At 37.4% G+C, this 27,424-nt stretch overlaps 1 long non-coding RNA gene across 1 annotated transcript; it reads right to left on the bottom strand.

Moving 5' to 3' along the window:
- Nucleotides 1-23,417: 23,417 nt before the first annotated feature.
- Nucleotides 23,418-26,245, bottom strand: LOC110896300. The gene is made up of 3 exons (XR_002567819.2): nucleotides 26,109-26,245; nucleotides 25,074-25,163; nucleotides 23,418-23,615 (listed from the first exon to the last, which is right to left on the bottom strand). It is a non-coding gene; the product is annotated as an uncharacterized LOC110896300 (long non-coding RNA).
- Between the last annotated feature and the right edge of the window lie 1,179 nt (nucleotides 26,246-27,424).

Below are 27,424 nucleotides of genomic sequence, written 5' to 3'. Positions count from 1 at the left end.
CATTTGCCATAAAGGCAGTATGAAAAGAAAAAGATCCGTCTTCAGAGAAGAACTTCTCCATTTCCTTCGATGCAACAACAGCCTTATTGATCAGAACTGATTTCTGACATTTTAACTCCTCAGCTTCATATAACAAGTCTTCAACATCAGAACTTGCTTCTTCCTTCACATCAGAAACAGAATGATCATCTCCCGAAATAGAACTTTCTTCATCAGAACTCCCGGTGTAACCCGAACTGTCGTCACTTTCAGAAAATTCCTCCTTATGAACGTGCTTGATGTGATTGATGATCTTTGCATCACAAGTTGTTCCTCCTCCTTGATCGCCTTCCCCAAACTGTACAGACCAGTCACACCCTTCGTCAGCTTGAACTGTCAATGCTCGATTGGAATTTGATGGTCCAGACTGGTTCTGATTGTTATTCACTGCTACAATCCTCCTTTCACGATTCTCTTGCTGGGCATTGACATTTGAAGTACTCGTCTGGTTTCTGAATGGGTTATGATTGCCGTGTTTGGTTGGTCGGGTGCACTCACGTTTGAAATGCCCCTTCTCGCCACAATTGAAACATGTGACAGCATTTATATCAAACCCGTACTTCGTATCCTTTTTCCCTTCCAACGAAGTTCTTCCAGTTCGAGCCATAAAGTCTTTTGCCCTTCTAACTTCACTAGCAAAAGCAAATTTAATATCCATTAACTCCATTTCATCCCTGTCGATCTGTTGATAATCTTCATTGGTCATATTGATGTTTCCAATTTGACCTGCCACCAACCCGCAGTAAGCACTGACCATTGTATTAATGAGTTCCATATGCTCCTTTGCTACTTCAATGCTAACTTGTGAGAGGTTTGAAGTATCGACTCTGACCGTGTTAGGGTTTAGGGGTGGTGGATTGTTGGCATAATGAGCTTGTTGTTGTGGTTGTGAATGTGGTGTGGGTATTGATTGTGAAAGATAGGCGCTTTGATCAAACTGTGGTTGAGCAGTGGTAACTTGAGGTGTAGGAATGGATTGTGAAAGATAAGCACTTTGATCCCACTTTGGTTGTGCTTGATTGAACTGTGGAAACGGAGAAGAGTTTGTATTGGATACAAACGCCGTTTGAAGCTTCGGTTGTTGAACGGAACTAGAACTAGCTGAAGGACCAAAACCAGGCAAATACATTTCTGTATTTTGAGGAGGTGCAGCTGCAATTCTTTTAGCCTGTAACAACTCTCCTTAAAATTAATAATTAGAGTGATAATTAGTCAATAAGGAAACCCTAATTGAGACACCCAAGTAATTTCGCACTAACCCTAAAAAATTTTCGGAACAATTGGAATCAGGATCAGGGCCCCTAAAACTCAGGGGGGGTTAAACCCTAATCGATATTATCCTTATTATTCGTTGTCTAAGTTGAATTTAACAAAACTGTCAACTCACCCAAGCTACTGGACACGAAACCTATCCTACCCTAAATTGGAATCCCAGGCGATACGCAGGAGGTTCCCCGAATTCTGCCGCGACACGCGGGAGATGCCAATTTTCAGTATAAATAGAGGGCCTTGGGACTTGAATCTGGGAGTTGAAACGACGTAAAATAGTTGTCTGTACGTCGAGTTAAGGTCGTTTTACTACAATTAAACACCCACACTGCTTTCGAATTGCTGCCGCAAAACAGGGTAATCACTCGATCGCTATTACGATTCATTTTCCGAGATCAATATATCCAAAGAATGTTTAAGTGCCGCCCACATTAGGGTTATACTATGTCGTTCGTCGTTAATTCGATGAATGAGTTTAAGTATCGCACTTTGTCGCTCATTGTGAGAATTTGATCTTGTGAGTTATCGTAACTGCTGTATTGATCACTAACCCTGTTTTGTGTGCATTATTGTTGAAATTAGGTTAACAGGGCTGAATCATATTCTATCCATATTAAATCTGCAATGTGAGTCATTCTCTTTTTATCAATTGTTTTACAATACTCCAAATTATTTTCAGAATTATAATTACAGTGATTAAGTTGATGTAATCACCAAATTACAGCCAGTATGTGGGGTATTGTGCACATTACTACAGTTTAAATCATTTTAGGTGGGCGAACCTAATTTTAATTGATTTACGTCATTCATTGGGGCAGCCAATGGTGATATGACCACTGTCACAGATCCGGTCGAGTGACAAAAACTGTGGGTAGTTGGTTGATATCAGAAACATGCGTAAAAGATCTTAACACTGTGAATTATAATAAATGTGTCTTTTCAGTAAAATGAATGATTCACTCAGTATTTCCCGCTGACAAAACCTTTTTCAAACATGTTTCAGGTGATCTACTGTAAATCAGGAAAAGTGCCGAGGAGCATTTCAAGCTTAAAATAGTGGCACAATATAAAATAAAGAAATATGTTTAAAAATAAAGATTTATCAGAAAAATCTTATTATTGTAAATTATCGGGGTTTTATCCGAAATTGTGAAATGAAATAATCGGGAAAAGTTTTTAGCTTTACAACGATCCTGATGTTAAAATTCCGCTGCTAAAATCACATAAATAAATATCACGGGATTTCTGTCCCGCGGCTCCTGAAACGGGTCAAACCGGGTCGGGGGCCGTGACAGAAATAAGGTAGTATCAGAGCCACTGAGTTAAGCTAATTAAGTATTTAACAGATACTTAATCTTTCCTGATTACTGTTATGTGATTATGTGTTTTTAATTGACTATTTGTTAGTTACAGTATGGGTAAGCAAAAGTTACAAGATATCTATCTTAAATTAGATAGGTCAGTCTACGAAGAGGGAAGTTCATCCAAAACTAAATTTTCAAAGCTCCCTACAATTCCTGAAGAAGGAATATTTGTGCGAAAGGCACAATATGAGAATCCACTTTCTCCTAGAAAAAGGAGTATGATTATTAAGAAAAGTAAAGAGCAAATCCGAGAAAAGAGGATTAAAAAGGAAACCCAGGAGTTAATTAATAAATCACCTTGGGAAGATAAGCTAGATGAGAAATGGTCAAATTTATATATGCTAGCCACTGTAGCAGAACATGCAAATCTTTAAATACCCTAAGTCTAGTAATAACACTTCTCAGTAAATAAATAAATAAATCTGAGTGTGTTCTTTTCTGTCATTTGTACAAATAGTGTGCAATAAAACTTCGATGTTTATTTGTTAAACTTTGTTCCAAAGTTTTAACTTAGCATTTCTATGCATTTTGCATATATGCTACACAGCATGAGCGAGATATCTAAAGCTTTTCAGAACCTCAATCTTTACCCAGTGAATATAGAAGTTTCCCAAGAGTTTACTGGATACTTGGCTGATGTGGACCAACCTGTAGAATTCCATGCTCCACCTTTGACAAAGCCAAAACGAAAGAAAAAGAAGAATTATGTATGGGGTAGTCGTATTCGTAGGAAAAAGCCAGTTCCGAAACTTCCTAAAATAAACAACCCTTTAGAAAAAGGAAAAGAAATTGTAATTAAGGAGAGTTCTAAACAGCAAGAGATGGAAACTGAAGTTAAGAAAGATTCTAGGCAAATGGAAATACAGTTTGAGGAATATTCTAAAGAAATAGAAATGGAAGTAGGACAAGGTTCTAGACCAACTAAGATAGAAATCGGAGAGAGCTCCAATCAAAACCAAAACCAGGAAATAACTTTTCAGAATAAAATAGATTTTCTATTGGCAAACTGTGAAACTATTCAGCCTGTCAATACAAATGTTTTTACCTATCCTAGTGAAAATCCACTCCCTATGAATTTTGCACCAGCAATCCCAGACCCAATAATCCACGCCCAACCTGTAGAAATGGAAGAATGGTGGACAAATGATTGCAATTTCAAAATATTGTCAACGACCCTTATTCCTTCCTTCCACAATTCGACCCAGAACCCCTACCTAATCCACCAATGAGCCATGAGAATATGGCTGAACTGCGCCATTTTGGTGAAGAATTGATGGATGCCGGGAATAGAATCAGGGAGATAGGGGGACAGATTGCCTGGAAGTATGACGAAAGGGAACTTCGTTTTTAGGATGACAAGTGACGAGAGATAGGAGGATGGTAAAACTATAGTTGTATAATAGTAAGAAGTAATAGTGAAACCAGTTGTAACATAGCAAATAAAACGTTGTAAAATATTGGTGTGTATTGATGCATACTATACCAATATAAAATGGAATCAAGAAATCGATAGTTTTAACTTTACGTGCCTTATGAATTGTCTGATTGTTCATGTATAATTTGCTAATTATCAAATACTAATAAAAAATTATTATATATTATCAGATGGCAAATAGTGGTAATGAACCAGTAAATGAGGTTAATCAATCGGAGCAACATCCAGGAGATCAATATATGACCAGACAAGATATTGAAAATATTGTTGCTCAAGGGATAGCCAACGCTATTCCAGCATTTGTTGCTGCTGTGAAAAATCCAATCGAACCGCAACAAATCATTCCTAGTAAACGTACTACTGAAGATAACTTCAGTAATAGTATAAACGGTGGCCATAATCATGTTAATCATGATAATGAATCCCAGCACACGCCGCTCCCTAAGAAACGGAAGGCTGCAACACCTGGTTGCACTTTCAAAGAATTCCTTGCTTGTAAACCCACTGAATTTGCAGGCAATGAAGGGGCAACTGCATCGCTGCGTTGGTTTGAGAAAACCGAAGCAGTAATTGCAATAAGTAAGTGTGCCAAAGATGATCAGGTCATGTACGCATCAAATCTGTTTAGAGAAGGAGCATTGGAATGGTGGAACACTGTGTTACAAGCTAAAGGAAGAAATAGGGCTTATGCTATGACTTGGGAAGAATTCAAGAATCTGGTAGAAAGAAAATTCTGTCCTGAGTATGAAAAGGAACAAATGGCAAATAAGTTCCTAACTCATCGGATGTTAGGTGTGGATTGTCGTGGTTATACTTCGACATTCTTTGAATATGCTAGAGTAGTACCTAACCTGGCTTCGCCAGAATCGGTACTCATTTCTCGCTATATTTGGGGATTAATTAGCGAAATTCGAAATATCGTTAAGGCTGCGAGACCTTGCACTATTGACGATGCAGTAGAATTAGCTAACACCTTAACTGATGAACTGATACGCACACGAGACGAAGATAGGAAGAAGGAATTAGCTCAGAAAATTACCCAAGGATTTAGGATGGGTAATAGTAGTAATTTCAAGAAGAAAGGAACAGGGCAATCTTCAACTGTGCCGTTCTGCAAAATTTGCAGGAAGAACCATTTTGGAAAATGTAATAGAATTTGCAATTTTTGCAAGACAACAGGACATCGTGAAGAAAACTGCAGGAAGGAATCCATAATTTGTTACAATTGTGGAGAAGCCGGACATTTCAAAACAGAATGTCCTAAGTTAGTCAAAACCGTAGACAACAAACTCAAAGCGACCGAAGGAGCTACTAAGAAGAATGCCAGAGCATTCCAGCTAACTACTCAAGAAGCAGAGCTCATCCCGGATGTGATAGCCGGTACGTTTTTAGTTCACAACGTTTATGCAAAAGTATTATTTGACTCTGGTGCAAACCAAAGTTTTATAAATACTTCATTCTGTCAAGCTCTTAAGTTACCCTTAACTACCGTTAGGCAGATTTTTACAGTCGAAACTGCAGATGGGAATTCAGTAAAAATCAATCTGGTTTTGCAAAAAGTAGAAATAAAACTCTTAGGTCATAAATTTACTGCAAACCTATTTCCTATGAAATTAGCTGAGTTTGATGTTGTGTTAGGAATGGATTGGTTAATAGCCAACCATGCTCAAATCATTTGTGATAGAAACTCTATAGAAATTCAAACACCTACTGGAGAGGTAATTAAGATTTCAGGAGATAAACCTCAGAAGCCACTGAAGTTCATATCAGTAATGAAAGTTGCTAATTATGAACGGAAACAGGGAATAGTATATATGATTTCAGTAATCATTTGTACTAAAGGAAAAGAACTTAAGGAAATTCCTGTAGTCTCAGAATACCCAGATATTTTTCCAGAAGATTTACCTGGACTACCACCAGATAGAGAGGTGGAATTTAGGATTCATCTTATTCCAGGAACTACACCGATAGCCAAAGCACCCTATCGATTAGCTCCTACCGAAATGTTAGAATTAAAGAAGCAATTAGATTAATTACTAAGCAAAGGATTTATACAACCTAGTTCATCCCCTTGGGGTGCACCGGTGTTGTTTGTGAAAAAGAAAGATAGATCGATGAGAATGTGTATCGATTATAGAGAATTGAATAAGGTTACAATTAAGAATCGATACCCATTACCTAGGATTGATGATCTTTTCGATCAATTACAAGGCGCTAAATATTTTTCTAAGATAGACTTGCGCTCCGGATATCATCAATTAAAGGTTCAAGAAGAAGACATACCTAAAACTGCATTTAGGACTAGGTATGGACATTATGAGTTTACAGTCATGCCCTTTGGATTAACTAATGCACCCGCAGCATTTATGGACATGATGAACAGGATCTGTAAACCATATTTGGATAAATTTGTAATTGTTTTCATAGACGATATACTTATTTATTCAAAAAGTCAGGTCGAACATTGCCAGCACTTGCATGCACTCTTAACTTTGTTAAGAAAAGAAAAGTTGTACGCTAAATTCTCAAAATGTGAATTTTGGCTACAAGAAGTGCAATTCTTAGGACACATGGTGAATCACGAAGGTATTCACGTAGATCCTGCTAAGATAGAAGCAATTACCAATTGGAAGGTTCCGCAAACTGCAATGGAAATTAGAAGTTTTATAGGTTTGGCCGGTTATTATAGACGGTTTATTAAGGATTTTTCCAAAATAGCTGTACCATTAACTAAGCTAACCTGTAAAGCCACTAAGTTTGAGTGGGGACATAAACAAGAAGAAGCCTTCAGAATTCTAAAGCAGAAATTAACCAATGCTCCAATCTTACCCTTACCAGAAGGAACAGAAGATTTTGAGGTATATTGTGATGCATCAAAATTAGGATACGGATGTGTGTTGATGCAACGCAAAAAGGTAATTGCGTATGCTTCCAGACAATTGAAGAAGCACGAGGAAAACTATACGACTCATGATTTAGAATTAGGAGCTATAGTTTTTGCCCTTAAGATATGGAGACATTATCTGTATGGAAGTAAGTTTACTGTTTATACAGATCATAAGAGTTTAAGATATATATTTGGGCAAAAAGAGTTAAACATGAGGCAAAGAAGATGGATGGAAATCCTGAGTGATTACGATTGTGATATTCAATATCACGAAGGAAAGGCAAACGTAGTTGCAGATGCCTTAAGTCGTAAGTATCATGAAAAGCAAAAGCGAGTCTGTGCCCTTAGAATAAATCTACAAGTAGACTTAATGGAACAATTGAAGGAAATTCAGGAAACGGCAATCAAGAACGATGCCGAAGGAATGAAAGGTTACCTAAAAGAATTGGAACAAGGAAATGATGGAATTTGGAAATTCCACAAAAGCAGAATTTGGGTACCTAAACAAGGAAATTTAAGATCAAAAATTCTAGAGGAAGCTCATAAATCTAGGTATACTATACACCCAGGAAACAATAAGATGTACCAAGATTTAAGAAAGAATTTTTGGTGGATAGGAATGAAAAAGGATATAGCCGAATACGTATCTAAGTGTTTAACCTGTTCACAAGTTAAAGCCGAACATCAAAAACCCTCGGGTCTACTACAACAGTTAGAAATACCGGTATGGAAATGGGAACTCATAACAATGGACTTTGTTACTAAGTTACCCAAGACCAGAAAAGGTAATGATGCCATTTGGGTAATCGTGGATCGATTAACCAAATCAGCTCATTTTCTACCAATAAAGGAAACCTTTAGTATGGAAAGGTTAGCCAAATTGTATGTAGATGAAATAGTATCCTTACATGGAGTTCCACTCTCCATTGTATCGGATAGAGATAGTCGTTTCACTTCCCGTTTCTGGACAAGTTTCCAAGAATCAATGGGAACCCGACTCAATTTAAGTACTGCATATCATCCACAGACCGACGGACAAAGTGAAAGGACGATCCAAACTCTAGAAGATATGCTCCGAGCATGTGTAATTGACTTTGGAGGTAATTGGGATAATCATTTACCATTAATTGAATTCTCCTATAACAATAGTTATCACTCAAGCATTGAAGCCGCTCCATTCGAAGCACTGTATGGACGCAAGTGCAGAACTCCCGTATGTTGGGTAGAAATAGGAGAAAGTCAATTATCAGGTCCAGAAATCATGCAAGAAACCACAGACAAGATAACCCAAATCAAGGAAAGATTGAAAACAGCCAGAGATCGCCAGAAGAGCTATGCAGACAATCACCGCAAGCCACTCGAATTCCAGATAGGAGACAAAGTACTTTTGAAAGTATCTCCTTGGAAAGGAGTAGTACGATTTGGTAAGAAAGGAAAACTGAGTCCAAGATATGTTGGACCATTCCCAGTGATTCAACAAATCGGACCAGTTGCTTATCGTTTACAACTACCAGAAGAACTAGCTGGAGTACATGATGTATTTCATGTATCCAATCTCAAGAAGTGTCTATCAGACGAATCCCTGGTAGTACCTCTTCAAGATGTGGAGGTAAATGAAAAGCTGAAATTCATAGAGAAACCCTTACAAATAGAAGATAAGAAAATCAAGTTTCCCAAACACAAACGACTCGTACTGGTGAAAGTCAAATGGAATTCAAAGAGAGGACCGGAATACACTTGGGAACTGGAATCAGAAATGAAGCGCAAGTACCCTCATCTGTTTCAATGAATCTCGAGGACGAGATTTTTCCTAAGGTGGGGAGGATGTAACAACTCTCCTTAAAATTAATAATTAGAGTGATAATTAGTCAATAAGGAAACCCTAATTGAGACACCCAAGTAATTTCGCACTAACCCTAAAAAATTTTCGGAACAATTGGAATCAGGATCAGGGCCCCTAAAACTCAGGGGGGGTTAAACCCTAATCGATATTATCCTTATTATTCGTTGTCTAAGTTGAATTTAACAAAACTGTCAACTCACCCAAGCTACTGGACACGAAACCTACCCTACCCTAAATTGGAATCCCAGGCGATACGCGGGAGGTTCCCCGAATTCTGCCGCGACACGCGGGAGATGCCAATTTTCAGTATAAATAGAGGGCCTTGGGACTTGAATCTGGGAGTTGAAACGACGTAAAATAGTTGTCTGTACGTCGAGTTAAGGTCGTTTTACTACAATTAAACACCGACACTGCTTTCGAATTGCTGCCACAAAACAGGGTAATCACTCGATCGCTATTACGATTCATTTTCCGAGATCAATATATCCAAAGAATGTTTAAGTGCCACCCACATTAGGGTTATACTTTGTCGTTCGTCGTTAATTCGATGAATGAGTTTAAGTATCGCACTTTGTCGTTCATTGTGAGAATTTGATCTTGTGAGTTATCGTAACTGCTGTATTGATCACTAACCCTGTTTTGTGTGCATTATTGTTGAAATTGGGTTAACAGGGCTGAATCATATTCTATCCATATTAAATCTGCAATGTGAGTCATTCTCTTTTTATCAATTGTTTTACAATACTCCAAATTATTTTCAGAATTATAATTACAGTGATTAAGTTGATGTAATCACCAAATTACAGCCAGTATGTGGGGTATTGTGCACATTACTACAGTTTAAATCATTTTAGGTGGGCGAACCTAATTTTAATTGATTTACGTCATTCATTGGGGCAGCCAATGGCGATATGACCACTGTCACAGATCCGGTCGAGTGACAAAAACTGTGGGTAGTTGGTTGATATCAGAAACATGCGTAAAAGATCTTAACACTGTGAATTATAATAAATGTGTCTTTTCAGTAAAATGAATGATTCACTCAGTATTTCCCGCTGACAAAACCTTTTTCAAACATGTTTCAGGTGATCTACTGTAAATCAGGAAAAGTGCCGAGGAGCATTTCAAGCTTAAAATAGTGGCTCAATATAAAATAAAGAAATATGTTTAAAAATAAAGATTTATCAGAAAAATCTTATTATTGTAAATTATCGGGGTTTTATCCCGAATTGTTAAATGAAATAATCGGGAAAAGTTTTTAGCTTTACAAGGATCCTGATGTTAAAATTCCGCTGCTAAAATCACATAAATAAATATCACGGGATTTCTGTCCCGCGGCTCCTGAAACGGGTCAAACCGGGTCGGGGGCCGTGACATAGCCTTCCTAATTTCTTCTTCATTCTTGTGTTCTAACTTCTGAATGAATTCATAGAGACTGGCATTAGTTGCATCCAGTGCACCCGGATGTTTCAGAAGCTCAATGAATGGACTCCACTTAGGAGGTAGAGCATCAGCAAACCGAGCAATCATTTCCTGATGGGTAGCATTAACATTGTAAGAGCTCATTTCACTAATCAAATGATAGAAACGAGAAGTCATATCATTTAGGGTTTCATTTTCCAAGAACTGAAATGATTCAAACTCTTTCTTTAACAGATCATGGCGAGTCTTCCTAGAAGCTGCATTCCCTTCTCCTCTCGCCACCAATGCATCCCATAGACTTTTCGTGTTCTTACAATACCCAAATTGCTGGTAGATTTCTTTTTGAAGCGCTTGTGTAAGAATAGCAAACGCCTTTTTCTCCAAGTCATAGGCTTTCTTATCATCCTCAAGCATATTAGCATAACCTGCTGAAGTTGATGCTGCTGTTTCGAGGGCAGGGTTGACTGCATTAATGAAACACGTCCAAAGTTCGGTGCTTTGCCCTTGAACATAGGTATGAAAACGTCCCTTCCATGATGGATAATCATTCATGTGATTTAACTTTGGCGGGCGATTGTTGCTACTCGTCTCACTCTCGCTCAACAAGAGATTTTGAATGCTTTGGTTTTGATTTGATACCAAGGCCCATTGACTTGCACTTATGGACGGTTGTTGTTGAGGTATGGAGTTTGCTAAGTAAGAGGCCATAGATGTCTGATTTGAACTTTGACCTGGTCGTGGGTCCGTACTCCAGTCCCATGGACTCGTGCAACTCATTTTTGATGTATACTAGTAGAATACCTGATCAAACACTTGAAAATACAATGTTATGATAGACTTGCAAACCTTCTGTTGAAAAATGACAACACACACGACGAAACACTTTTCACGAAACAGAGTTTGTTTCGTCGAGATCACTTATGATGAAACAGATTGTGTTTCGTTGAAGTATTATGGCGAAACAGATTTCTGATTCGTCGAAGGGACCTTTGGCGAAACACTTTTGATTCGTCGAAGGGACCTTTGGCAAAACACTTTTCGATTCGTTGTAATCTGTTTCGTCGATAATTTGATTCGTCGAGGTCTGTTACGTCAAAAAGGTAGTCAGAGGGTTGGTAAAGTAGGTGAAGTCTTATACCCAACCTGTCAACTCACACAACTTTTTCACTTTAACCCATGCTATATTACCAACCAAGGTATGGTGGATAATAGATTAATCCTATTTCAATTTTCAAGTTTGTTTGATAAAGATTAAAAAGTGAAAGTATCAAGAACACTTTGAATATTGGTTGAAGATATGAAGAACACTTGAATAATCCGGTGAACCGATAAATTTCCGAACACAAATTTTTGCCTAAAACTTTCAACAAAAACCAACTGTTAACATGTAAACACTCAAACAAGCAAGGTTTTCGATAAAACTTTTAGCAAACAAGCAACATCCAACAGATTTTAAGAGTCCTTTTTCCAGAAAATAATGAGTTTTAAGAACAACTTTCTGAGAAAACACACAAACACTTGGTAAAACAACCGAACTATGTTTGATTTTAAACAAGGATAAGAGCCACAGCTCTGATACCACTTGTAGGTCCCTAAATCGGAGGATCGATTTTCACTACCAAACCCTTGTTTATAACAAACAAAGTTAAGTGTGCGGAATCCACTTAACTAAGCCAAACCAAACATAGAACAAAGTAAAGACAGTGGTTAACCAAAGAAACACAATCGTTTGATTAACTGGATGAGAATGCAACTGATACAAACACAGTTTACACAAAGTGACCTTCAGGGTATTCTCTCATCTCTCTTGAAACGAAACAGAATGTGTCTATTTATAGCAGCCTGGGCCAAACAGACGACGAAACCAAACTTGGATCGACGAAACAAACATTGGGCCAAACTTGGGCCTGTAGAAGCCCAAAGTCCGACGAAACAAGTCTGTTTCGTCGGAGATCACGACGAAACAAGCCAGTTTCATCGACATGTGTTCGACGAAACACAAAGTGTTTCGTCGAAGGCTGCAAAATGTGAAGTGTTTGCTGCAAACAGACAGTTGCAGCAAACCACAAACAAACACAAACAGAAAGACAGAAATACCCTTACTTATGCAACATGCATTGTTTAACAACCATTACATAACAGACGAGACAAATAAGTCGGACACAAGCGGATAGGAGGATATCCGACTTGGTTGACTGTGAATACAGACTCGATAAACTATAAACGATCGTACAAAATACAACGTAAAGTACAAGACTAGTGACAGACACAAAAATGCATCAACAAAAACAGCAATTGACACGATAAGTAGAGAAGTCAACATAAAGCGAGGTTGGTTTTTTCAGGGTGGTATAACACCATTCACCAAGTCTAAGTCTGTTAGCTACGAGGGCATTTTAGCCATTTACACATAGAGTACAACTTTTTATTACATAGAGTAGGGGTGTGCATGGGTTGGTTTCGGCCAAACACAACAATCATAACTGTGATGTCAGTTACCGGGTAACCATAATCGATCGGTTATGGCGGTTTTAGGTAATCGTTTTTGAAGCTTATAGCCGGTCGGTTTGGGTGGTTAAGCGTTAATTTAGGCCTAGTTAAAAATAGCTCAATTTTTTTTCGAAATGGAATAAATTGTTATTACATATTTTTATATATTAGTAAAGATTACATAGTATTAAAAAATACATATAATCTATTTATTAATATCGAATATTCAAACAAAGTAATACGATATATTCCATAAATTCAAATAAATATTAAATGAAGAGATATGAAATAACCCATAAATACAAAAAAGAATGTTCAACCAAAAACACCAATATTAAAAAAAATTGGTGAAATGTCTTAAATCCGACAAATATTTTACTATATGGCGGTTCGGTTGGTTTATGTTGGGTATGGAACATTGATAACCATAACCGATCCGCCGGTTTTTTATCAGTTAATCAGTTATGGGTCAGTTAATTTGGTTTTTGCACACCCCTAGCACAGAATATAAAGAACAAATCTTTAATGCATACACACAAAAACATCTCACACATATACACCTGCACTTCACCATCACCACTCTACCACCGGACCTTCACCACCACCACCGTACCATCACTCACTCGCCACCACCCACCTGCCACGTGCAACCACCACACCTAAACTTCACCATCACCATCACCACCACACCTTCACCACCATTGCTACCCACTCACCTATCTTCACCCACCTGCCACGTGCCACCACTACACACCTTCACCACCACTGTACCATCACACACCTGCCAACACCCACCGGCCACGTTCCACTACGACACACACAACCACCACAGCACATCCACTAAATCAAACCGAAACAACATAGATTCACATCAAATCGCACATATCTAGGTAAAAGTCAAACCAAAAACAACTCAACAATCAACAACATCAAACCAGATTGTTCAATCTGAGTAGAGTCAACATTGGTGGGGCGGAGTTGGTGATGGTGTTGACGGCCGGAGTTGTGTGGGCGGCGTGGAGTTGTGTGGGCGGCGTGGAGGTGCAGTGGTGCGGCGGTGATGGTGGTGGTGTGGTTGAGAGAGAGATAAGGAAGAAAGAGAGAGAGATGAGGAAGAGAAAGAGAGTGTAATCTGTTTGTGTGACATTATATATATATACATATATATATATATAATTGCGCTAAAATAAGAACCACCTCGAGTTGTAAGAACCGCGAGAACTTTTTGATCCGGGGCGAGGTGGACCAAATTTTTTTTTCATAAACGTAGATGCGTGTATTATAAAAACATTTGTAAAAAAAATTCAAAAAAAAATGTCGTGTGTGTAGTTTTGAGCACCACAAGTTTGTGTTTACGGGTATCGTAAGTTTTCCGGTAAGATTTACGGTACCCGTAAACACAAACTTGTGGTGCTCAAAACTACACACACGACATTTTTTTTGAATTTTTTTTTACAAAGGTGTTTATAATACACGCATCTATGTTTACGAAAAAAAAATCTGGTCCACCTCGCCCCGTACGGTGTAGTTCTCACGGTTCTTACAACTCGAGGTGGTTCTCATTTTAGTGGTCCCCTATATATATATATAGGGTTAGATCGTGTGAGAAACACTAGGTTAATTGAGAAACATTCTGGACCACACATTTTTCCTAAGCTTTTCGTAATATACACATATGTATAGTTTAAAGCTGACTATATACATATGTGTATAATTCAAGATTTGACAATATGCATATATGTATGTATATAGTCAATTTTAAACTATACATATATGTATATTATGAAAAGCTTAGGGAAATGTGAGGTCTAGAATGCTATATATATATATAGGGTTAGGGTAAAATGAAAAGTCCTACGAGTTGTGAGATCTTAGACGGCCACAAAAATAAATTGAAATGGTGTTTTTAACCCTTTATAGCAGCTATAAAAAACAGATGACATCACCATGACATCAGCTTTTTACAGCATTATATATATACATAGGGGCAGGATTTAGGGAAACGCCTATAAGTGTAAAAACGGTGAGAACGCCTCTCATCCGTTGGATCAAAACAATGTATGGATTAAATTGGCGCAGTGGCGTTTTCATAAATAACATCAACTTTAATTCGTGAACGCGCTTCATTAAAGGTAAAAGTGTCTTTTTACTGCTCTAATACAAAACATAAAACTCATGAGTAAAACGTCATTAAAATTCCTGCCTTAAACTACAAGCCATACACATCAGTCCCTTCCAGATGAAACGCCATATTTATCTAAAACGCCATTATACAAAACACCAAACTAGCTTTAACAGATAAAGGTGAACAAACAGTAACTGAAACTTTATTACTAACATTTATTATAAAAAATTTCCTCCTAAACTACGCGCCAAACATATCATTATATAAACGACATTACCATCCCTTCCATTGATCATACTAAAAAACGTCATTTTTAACCAAAACGTCATTCCTACCAAAACGCCAAATTTCAAAATTCTTAAGTGAGGATTTTGTTCATCTCATTGAGCAAAATCTTATTAACTTTATTCTCACCTATCTTATTTACTAAAAAGTATTCTTTTTCTTTGGCGTTTATGTGTGTGTGCGATTTTCTATGTTTCGTTATGTACCTTCCAAATCACATGTTATGCACAAAAAGTGATATATGAAGAAGGCCATTAAACATAAACGCCATTTTCAAATATTACTTTGAAAAAAAACGTCATTGAAACAAGCATAAAGAACAAAACGCCATATCTGTTGCATATAACGCGACTTATTGAGGGGAACGTAAACAATGACAATCATGCCCCTGCATATCATTTAGCGCCCCTGTCACGTGTTCGAACAAGATTCGTTCTCACCGTTTTCACACTTTCAACCGTTTTCTCCTGATCCGTTTCTCTCTCTCTCTCTCTCTCTCTCTATATATATATATATATATATATATATATATATATATATATATATATATATATATATATGGTATGGATCCTAAGAGTTTTTGCAACTAAAAGAAGAATTCTAACAGCGTTAAAAATTTGGATTTAAAAGGTTATATTTTGGTACTCATAACATTAACTTTTGATTTTGCACTCAAGCGGTTAAAACCACTAAAACAAAAGGACCCAAAAAGTAATTTAATATTATTATTGTTGTTGTTGTTGTTGTTGTTGTTGTTGTTGTTGTTGTTGTTGTTGTTGTTGTTGGTGTTGTTCTAAACTAATAATAAGCACCCCCGCATTGCAGTGGGGGTGAACGCCAATGCCACACTACTGCAAGCGACCAGAAACACTGAAGTTGCGGCGTGTTAATACGAAGAAATTAAACCGAAACGTAAAACATAGAATAGAATAACTAAGTCGATCTAGGGCCTATGCGTTACGATGAACCTGCGTCTATTTTTTCCCGTTTGAGAGGTTCATCGTAACGCGCGGGTCCTAGATCGACTTAGTTACTCTTTTCTATGTTTTACGTGTCGGTTTAATTTCTTCACATTAACACGCCGCAACTTCAGTGTTGATGGTCATTGACAGGCATTGGTGTTCGGCCCTGCTGCAACGTGGGGTGTTTAGTACTAGTTATATCTATATATCATTACAACAACCATTGCATCAATATGTTGCAAACTATATCTATATCTAATATAATATAATATAATATCCCATAACATACAGGCTCTCCACTGTTGTATTATAAATATGAGATATCGACGAGAAGGAGATCAGATTTGTTTCCCACTTTCGATAATCCACAATTAACTACAATGATTTGATCGATATCAAATTGATGTCGTGTCTAAGAAGATGATGTAATTAATCGAGAGTGAAATCCTTAATCTCTACACATCCTTAAGTACAAGGGTTATTGTGTATATAGTTAATAGTTATTTAGATGGCGGTTACTTGGCGGTTACAAAGTATGGGGACTGAAGATGTAAAACTGAAAGATTATAACCGCTTCACTAAAGGAAAAGACATGTCTCCTTAGAGACATGTCTGTTCGCGATCGGCAGCCACAAGAAGGAAAGGGACGTGACTTTTGGCTTATGGACACACCTCTTCAAGATTCATTCTCATCCACACAATCTAGAGACACACCCGTTCACGAAGAGACGCGTCCATTCACTCGTACCCATTAGAAACTATAAATAGGATCGTATAGTTTCATTTGTAATCACTTACTCATTCAATTTGTACATACATTCAAGTTATTGTTTATGCAAGTTTATTTTATCACGTTCTAAAGATCAAGATCCATTTTGGGGCCAACAATTGGTATCAGAGCATCAGGCTCTAGGCACGGGAATCGCAAGGCATCGAATCACAGTGTTATTCGCGATCAGGTTTCATCATTATATTTTTCAATTCGCAAGTTTTTTGTTTTATAGGTTCAAGGTTATCAAACCAGGGTTAGAAATCTAGGGTTTTGATTTCGGGGTTTAGTGCGAATTAGATTTTTCGGTTATTACGTGTTGTGGTTATACGCGGGTTAAAGATTTGAGAGTTTGTTGAATTCAAGGGAATTGAATTTTACCAGTACAGTGGTTCGTATTGGTGGTCAGGAAATTTTAGAATTCTAAGTTAGCAATCAGACTAGGGTTCGTGAGTGTATCGAACCGAGTATAGGAGCGCAGAACAGGGTTATTTTTTTTCATTTGGATGGCCAGGAAGAATCAAAATTTAATCCGGTGGTTATACGCGATCAGTTTTATTCGCGGGCGAAGGTTTGAAGGCCAAATTCATAGCATAGAAAAGAAAATTGAGTGAATCAATTGGGAAAACGAAAATCGAGTGAGTCGATCGTGAAGAAGAAGTGAGTAAAGACGGAATCATTCGAGTGATTCGAAGTGTGTGTTTGAAGAATCTAGAATTACCAAGTGAAGGCTCGAAGGTTTTTCAATCAGAAACAAAGTGCTATGCGGAATAGACAATTGTAGATGCATGATAGTGAAAAGTGATGCAGTGAATGTAGGAAACAAGAAGAGAAAATTGTTGCAGTGAGTGTAGAAAAAATAAAGTGCAGTGAATGCAGAAAAAGTTGAAGTTATTGAAACAATGAATACTATTGGTGAGACATCAAAAAAGGTTTGTGTGATTCGAATGTAACACCCTAACACGTAATTAGCGAAAGTCGCAGCGGAAGTTCGTGCCATAAAAATTCTTTCATTATAAACCTTACGTCTTACTTGAAAGTTCACTTTTATAATAACTCTTTTATATCAAATACGAAAAACTGACTCAGTTATAGAATAAATCATAGCTTATGTATAACAATTTACATCCTTAGACAACCCCGTACAATCCCTTAAGTGACTCGGTCTTTGATCTTTATTCCTTGATGATCCTCCGTGACCCGCACAACCTGCATTCACCACATACATTCAAAGACATTAGCACACAATGTATAAACAAGATCATTCGTATACACTTCACATCTCGTTCTTTATCAAACTTCAAGCATTTCATCTGCGTATCCATTTCCTGGCGAGGCTTCATGAATGTACCTGCATTACTTATCATTCTCAAGGTACACCATTAATAACGTTAATCCTCAATGTGTCTAAATCATACACATATATGTACTTACATACCCACATACATATACACCTACATACGTACAAACACTCATACATACCCTTATACATACCTACATACACAACTACATACTTACATATCCTTCCTACAACTAGGCATACGTACATACACTCATACATTTCATTAAGCATAACTACATATCCTACTACATACGTACACTTGGAGTTATAAACATACATACGTGTATGCCTACACACATGCTTACATAACTTCTACATACGTATACAAATACATACAAACACACAAACTTGCTTATCTACATATGTACATACTTTAACGAACACGTACTAGATCACGCGTACCTCTTATATATCCATACATTATTAACGTGTGCCTTAGACTTAGCTTTATAGCCCATAAACATCCAAGGAACCTTCAAAATCATGTTTGGAAAGTCCGCCGTAGTCCACGGATATCAAACCGAAGCCCACGGTACATAAATTAACTTAAATAACAAGATTTCAGCTTTTGGGACTTGGGAAGGCCGTCACCGACGCCCCTAGGGCCGTCGGCGACAGGCCTTGCATTTACCCGTAGCCCAAAAACCCGTAGACAGGTAATTAACCCGTCAGCACAAAAACTGATTTTCTAGAGCCCGTCGGCGACGCCCCCATGCCCGTCGGCGACGCCCTCTAGATTTTGCATTTTTCTGCAGCTCCGTTTCGTCGTCCGTACGCACTAAAACGCGCACAACTTTTGAACCGTTTACCCGTTTAACCTCCCGTTTCTTCCTACATGCTTGTAAATTCACATTCTATCATATGAACTTAAAATCCCATATCCGGATTAAGGAAATTCTTAACTTACACTATCGGCTTATTATTCACTTATGAATTATTCGACCCGTTATGGGTATTTATACATTAAAAGGTCTATAACATACAAAACCCTATACTTCACTTTCATACTAGACAAAGACATTACTCTAATCGAATAGCTCACTTCCAAATGACTTTTAAGGTCGTTTACCCGAAATCCCCACCAAGGGCGTTTTTGTCAACTTTGCCCCATTATTAACAACAAGCACTACCTTGCATAAGCAACCAATCCTACTACCTAGTTATGATTCTTAATCACGCATACCTTGCTCGGATCAAAGCTGAGATCCGTTTAATACTTCATCAATATCATACCATTTGTTCCTATTCGACCTCAATTACCATACCTAGTTAAGTTGCATATAACTTTACATAAATAACTAAGAAGTGATTACAGAATCACTTACCTTGAGCGTCCATTTTCGCATTGGCTTCCTTGTCCCCTCTTGACCCGTTAGTCTTTCGTGCTTGAGTCCACGTCCAGATGATCCCTAATGCTTTCATGTTACCGCAATCACATCCTTGTTAGTGTACACGATTTCACATATAATGATCATATCAAAAGCGTAACTCACATTTGACTTTCATGATCAAGTCTAATAATCATAAAGCATATATCCAAAACCACATCTTTCTAGACTCATGCAATCCATCATGTTAACGCATAAAACACATATTAATTTAGCACCTACCATACGACACTATGTACATTTCGTACTTATGATGCTAAAGTACTTACAACCACATGATCACATAATCATACTCGCATACACATTCGCTTACATATACTTTCACATATCATACACCTTCGCTCTTAATCACCTTGATTCAAGCACATCTAATACAAGGTGAGCATTACACCATTCAAGCACAAGGTACAAGCTCCTAATGCATAAATTTGACCAACATATACTTTCAACCCGAATTCGTATACGAGTTCCATCTAAAGCATATTTTTCAAGTTAGTAAACTACTACTTTTATCACAACCGCTTTCTATACATGCAAACTTACAATTTTCATACAATTTCACTTTCTAGCTTCACCTAGTCATTTTATCAAACACTTGGTGTGCGTACAATCTACTATGCATAGTTTACAACTAGTTCAAGCATAGCCATTAACTTCTAAATTCTAATCACCAAAAGAGTGTTCAAACTCACATTCCATTCTTACAATTCACCCTAAACTAACATCACAAAACCCATTTCAAGCTAGTAACAAATACATCAAACAAGGATTGGACATGGGTAGAACACCCATGTCGCTACTTCATTCAAAATTGTGGGTTTCTTCTTAAATCATCAAATTAGTTGGAATCATACATAATACACGTTTTATATAACGATTCTAACACATAATCACGCTTAATTTCATACCAATTCGTGGATTAATCAATAACCCACTTCATACAAGATGATCAAATCATAAATTGGAACTTACCTTATGATCAATACACTTAGATTAAGTTGTACCTAGCCTCATGCATTCGATTTCTTCTCAAAATCAGGTTCAATTTTTGAGTTCTTGTAAGTAGTTGAAGAACAAGGGTTTCCCCTTGTTCCTGATCATTCTCACGCACACACACACCTTGTGTGTGTTAGATTTTTGTTTTAATAAATTAACTTCCAAGTTTGGCACTCTAAGTCCCTCAAGTTTTAACTTACTATCATATATGCCACAAGTTTCATCATTTAGCTTATCTAATAGGCATTTAACTAGGTTTATTAACTTAGTTATTGTATCTCATTTTATTAAACATGGCAACATGCTAACGAATTTAATAATTCGAATTTTGGGGTGTTACAAGTCTACCCCCCTTAAAGAAGGTTTCGTCCCCGAAACCTTGCTCGTTCTTACCAAACCAATTCTACTCTTACCCCTTTCTAGTTGTTCATCCACAATACTTATGTCAGATTCTGCTCCAGAGCTCTTATTAGTGTCTTTTACTTTATATTGCTAGCTCCTAGCGCATACCATCACTAGCGTTTCATTCATTGGATTTATTTCAATTGTATACAATTATTAATCGTACAAACCCTAGTCTATGGCTTATTTCTAACTTCCTATTTAAACATATTACATTCATATATTTACTAATCGAAATAAATCGATTATTTCATACTACTCATACACCATATGCTATCTTTTATTTTGTTCACTATGAGCCATCCTAAACATTCCATTACTATCATTACTTCTGATTACCTTTAAGCTCATAGGAGGGGTCGGTATATTACCATACGCATACTATAATCATTCAAGGACTTATTATTACAACTAAGATCGCCCTTCTTAAACTTACTTATCCGTACTTAAATCACAAAGACTAAGCATTATTTCCATGGTTACTATTGTTATTTATGTCATGCATATATTTTCTACAATGTCTTGTTCAAATGAACATGGCCAACAAGCCGAGCATCAAGGTTAGCATTTCTTATCGATACTTGTCGTTTCTTATATTCTATCAGAATTTCCACAGTTACTAGCATTCAATTTCAATACCACCAGTCGATCATTACAAACATTTTGAAATTCACTCTACATTTTGCATTACGGTTTGTGTGTGTATATGTATATATATATATATATATACATTCTATCCTGACACACCCATCTCTAGTCGAGTACTAACCTCCTATTAAAGTTACACCCCTTTTTATACATACCTCTCGGAAGTAGATTCCATTGATTTGTTATCCATACCTTACGAAGATCATTCCTTCCCGATTAGTGACATTACGTGTCCATTCATCAAGCTCACCTATGAGTACAAAACTTAACATATCAAAACATTAACTAATGAGTCCAAATGGCAATCGCCATCTGACCCGCATGACCCGTTCATCACATCACCTCATTTATATATCAATACTTTCTCAATTCCTTCTTAAGACATTAGTGGGTTAGACCTATTTATAATGGGTCAATACATGGCCATTTCTTATTATATCATTCTTTTTATTTATATATACATACGTGTCGAGGTACATGTTTGTACTTCTTTTCAATTCAGATATGCTTACGATCTCATCACTTCATTGTTCCAGTGTTTTCTTGCAAACACTTGCCTTCCCGTTTTAAAAGTTAGTCATAATACTTATTTCGCTTACAATACTAATATTTTAGTTCCATTTGCTCATATACTTTCATTTCCTTCACACATTCGATTACCCAATTAAAGGGGTAATGGCATATACTCTCATAATGAGATTCAAGCATACCGCTTACGACCCGGTCACATCGGGTTAACTGCTTTCAACATAAATCTTTCGTTCTATCCGTATAACGGATTGAACTTCATACATTCGTTATTGCATTCGCGACCACCCGTTCTAAACGGATGGTACCTTATCCTTACTCGACTTGTTCAACTTGAACCTGTCGACTTGCATAGCTTATCATAGCATTCGCTATCATAACCAAATCCGCAAGGGATTTGCATCATTCTTATCTTTCATTCCTTGAATCCGTCTCGCGGATTCAAGCATTGCATTCGCATATTTCATTCCTTGAATCCGTCTCGCGGATTCAAGCATTGCATTCACATCTTTCATTCCTTGAATCCGTCTCGCGGATTCAAGCATTGCATTCACATCTTTCATTCCTACAAGGTACTCTCAATCCCCCGAGAGTCTTACTACCCATTTCACCCACACGCCTAGCTGCTACCAAACTCTATCAGACATACCTGTAATAATTATCACGGTCTCACGAACGTCATACGTTTCTTGTGTACTGGCCAGGTACACATTCCACGTACTAGTTTCGTGCCTTCGTGTAATTGCCACCTTATGTCGAAGAATTTAGTTTCGGCTCGTGTAACCTTTTCAACTTATTTATTATGTCGTTATTATATTTTGCTAAAAATTTTCTTTCACTTGCTTAATTATACCATTTCATATGCCCGCACGTTAGGTTTACGTACCTGGGGTCAATTCGCCTTATTACTTGCCTTGATGTCGGTCCTAGACCGCATCCGCGGATCATCCCTTCCAAACAATTGCGCTTACCCTTCACATAACATACTATTAATTTCCTTCAATTACATAAGCTAATACATACTTACATTTGCTTTTGCCTTTAGGCCTTGATCGAGTCTTGGATTGTACGGGTTCCTTATCATAAGAGCACACAAGTTTGAGTTCAAGTACTTACTTTCTTGTACTTGATTCTCTCAAACCAGGGCTCTGATACCAACTTGTAACACCCTAACACGTAATTAGCGAAAGTCGCAGCGGAAGTTCGTGCCATAAAAATTCTTTCATTATAAACCTTACGTCTTACTTGAAAGTTCACTTTTATAATAACTCTTTTATATCAAATACGAAAAACTGACTCAGTTATAGAATAAATCATAGCTTATGTATAACAATTTACATCCTTAGACAACCCCGTACAATCCCTTAAGTGACTCGGTCTTTGATCTTTATTCCTTGATGATCCTCCGTGACCCGCACAACCTGCATTCACCACATACATTCAAAGACATTAGCACACAATGTATAAACAAGATCATTCGTATACACTTCACATCTCGTTCTTTATCAAACTTCAAGCATTTCATCTGCGTATCCATTTCCTGGCGAGGCTTCATGAATGTACCTGCATTACTTATCATTCTCAAGGTACACCATTAATAACGTTAATCCTCAATGTGTCTAAATCATACACATATATGTACTTACATACCCACATACATATACACCTACATACGTACATACACTCATACATACCCTTATACATACCTACATACACAACTACATACTTACATATCCTTCCTACAACTAGGCATACGTACATACACTCATACATTTCATTAAGCATAACTACATATCCTACTACATACGTACACTTGGAGTTATAAACATACATACGTGTATGCCTGCACACATGCTTACATAACTTCTACATACGTATACAAATACATACAAACACACAAACTTGCTTATCTACATATGTACATACTTTAACGAACACATACTAGATCACGCGTACCTCTTATATATCCATACATTATTAACGTGTGCCTTAGACTTAGCTTTATAGCCCATAAACATCCAAGGAACCTTCAAAATCATGTTTGGAAAGTCCGCCGTAGTCCACGGATATCAAACCGAAGCCCACGGTACATAAATTAACTTAAATAACAAGATTTCAGCTTTTGGGACTTGGGAAGGCCGTCACCGACGCCCCTAGGGCCGTCGGCGACGGGCCTTGCATTTACCCGTAGCCCAAAAACCCGTAGACAGGTAATTAACCCATCAGCACAAAAACTGATTTTCTAGAGCCCGTCGGCGACGCCCCCATGCCCGTCGGCGACGCCCTCTAGATTTTGCATTTTTCTGCAGCTCCGTTTCGTCGTCCGTACGCACTAAAACGCGCATAACTTTTGAACCGTTTACCCGTTTAACCTCCCGTTTCTTCCTACATGCTTGTAAATTCACATTCTATCATATGAACTTAAAATCCCATATCCGGATTAAGGAAATTCTTAACTTACACTATCGGCTTATTATTCACTTATGAATTATTCGACCCGTTATGGGTATTTATACATTAAAAGGTCTATAACATACAAAACCCTATACTTCACTTTCATACTAGACAAAGACATTACTCTAATCGAATAGCTCACTTCCAAATGACTTTTAAGGTCGTTTACCCGAAATCCCCACCAAGGGCGTTTTTGTCAACTTTGCCCCATTATTAACAACAAGCACTACCTTGCATAAGCAACCAATCCTACTACCTAGTTATGATTCTTAATCACGCATACCTTGCTCGGATCAAAGCTGAGATCCGTTTAATACTTCATCAATATCATACCATTTGTTCCTATTCGACCTCAATTACCATACCTAGTTAAGTTGCATATAACTTTACATAAATAACTAAGAAGTGATTACGGAATCACTTACCTTGAGCGTCCATTTTCGCATTGGCTTCCTTGTCCCCTCTTGACCCGTTAGTCTTTCGTGCTTGAGTCCACGTCCACATGATCCCTAATGCTTTCATGTTACCGCAATCACATCCTTGTTAGTGTACACGATTTCACATATAATGATCATATCAAAAGCGTAACTCACATTTGACTTTCATGATCAAGTCTAATAATCATAAAGCATATATCCAAAACCACATCTTTCTAGACTCATGCAATCCATCATGTTAACGCATAAAACACATATTAATTTAGCACCTACCATACGACACTATGTACATTTCGTACTTATGATGCTAAAGTACTTACAACCACATGATCACATAATCATACTCGCATACACATTCGCTTACATATACTTTCACATATCATACACCTTCGCTCTTAATCACCTTGATTCAAGCACATCTAATACAAGGTGAGCATTACACCATTCAAGCACAAGGTACAAGCTCCTAATGCATAAATTTGACCAACATATACTTTCAACCCGAATTCGTATACGAGTTCCATCTAAAGCATATTTTTCAAGTTAGTAAACTACTACTTTTATCACAACCGCTTTCTATACATGTAAACTTACAATTTTCATACAATTTCACTTTCTAGCTTCACCTAGTCATTTTATCAAACACTTGGTGTGCGTACAATCTACTATGCATAGTTTACAACTAGTTCAAGCATAGCCATTAACTTCAAAATTCTAATCACCAAAAGAGTGTTCAAAATCACATTCCATTCTTACAATTCACCCTAAACTAACATCACAAAACCCATTTCAAGCTAGTAACAAATACATCAAACAAGGATTGGACATGGGTAGAACACCCATGTCGCTACTTCATTCAAAATTGTGGGTTTCTTCTTAAATCATCAAATTAGTTGGAATCATACATAATACACGTTTTATATAACGATTCTAACACATAATCACGCTTAATTTCATACCAATTCGTGGATTAATCAATAACCCACTTCATACAAGATGATCAAATCATAAATTGGAACTTACCTTATGATCAATACACTTAGATTAAGTTGTACCTAGCCTCATGCATTCGATTTCTTCTCAAAATCAGGTTCAATTTTTGAGTTCTTGTAAGTAGTTGAAGAACAAGGGTTTCCCCTTGTTCCTGATCATTCTCACGCACACACACCTTGTGTGTGTTAGATTTTTGTTTTAATAAATTAACTTCCAAGTTTGGCACTCTAAGTCCCTCAAGTTTTAACTTACTATCATATATGCCACAAGTTTCATCATTTAGCTTATCTAATAGGCATTTAACTAGGTTTATTAACTTAGTTATTGTATCTCATTTTATTAAACATGGCAACATGCTAACGAATTTAATAATTCGAATTTTGGGGTGTTACATCGAAACCGTGTGGAGAAGTGTAGTCGATTTGTGAGGAGTCGAAGGAAAGAAGAATCGTGTGATGCGGAGATAACCTGTGAAAGGTACAATAAAATAGTTCAGTGACTAGATCGGATCAAAGCGAAGAATCCGTGAGGGAAGCAATCAAAGATGAAGAACCCGTTGTGAGAGACAACCGTGAAAGAGATAAAACAAGCAAAAGACATACGTATCCTGTGACTGGGTCAGATGAAAGACTATTTGTGTAATAGAACCGCAAGAAGAAACTGAGTGGGTCAGATTGTCTTAAAAATCTATGCGAGATGGATGCAAGTCATATGATATGATAGTGGGCAGGTCAATCAAGACTGGGTGAAGTTCGTGTTGAGACAACAACACAAGAAAAGATTCATGTGATACAAATCAAGTGCGGTCAAGACAAGTGTGAAGCAAAGTATTCGTGTGAAGCAAGGTTCGTGAAGAACATGGTTAGTGAGAAGCAAGTTCGTGAGAAGCAAAGTTCGAGAATAAAAGATCCATGTGAAATGTTAGATACCAAGGAGACTCGAGATGATAAAGCTACTCGGAGTTCAAGATCTACGACTCAAGGATGTTCAAGATTAGGGGGGTGAATGAAATCCTTAATCTCTACACATCCTTAAGTACAAGGGTTATTGTGTATATAGTTATAGTTATTTAGATGGCGGTTACTTGGCGGTTACAAAGTATGGGGACTGAAGATGTAAAACTGAAAGATTATAACCGCTTCACTAAAGGAAAAGACATGTCTCCTTAGAGACATGTCTGTTCGCGATCGGCAGCCACAAGAAGGAAAGGGACGCGACTTTTGACTTATGGACACACCTCTTCATGATTCATTCTCATCCACACAATCTAGAGACACACCCGTTCGTGAAGAGACGTGTCTATTGGATCGCACCCGTTGAAAACTATAAATAGGGGTCATTTGTTT

The sequence above is a fragment of the Helianthus annuus genome, chromosome 12 (genome assembly GCF_002127325.2).
Source record: "Helianthus annuus cultivar XRQ/B chromosome 12, HanXRQr2.0-SUNRISE, whole genome shotgun sequence".
Lineage (NCBI taxonomy): Eukaryota > Viridiplantae > Streptophyta > Magnoliopsida > Asterales > Asteraceae > Helianthus > Helianthus annuus.
Note: the sequence above shows the minus strand (reverse complement) of the source record. Positions and strands in the feature narration are given on the sequence as shown.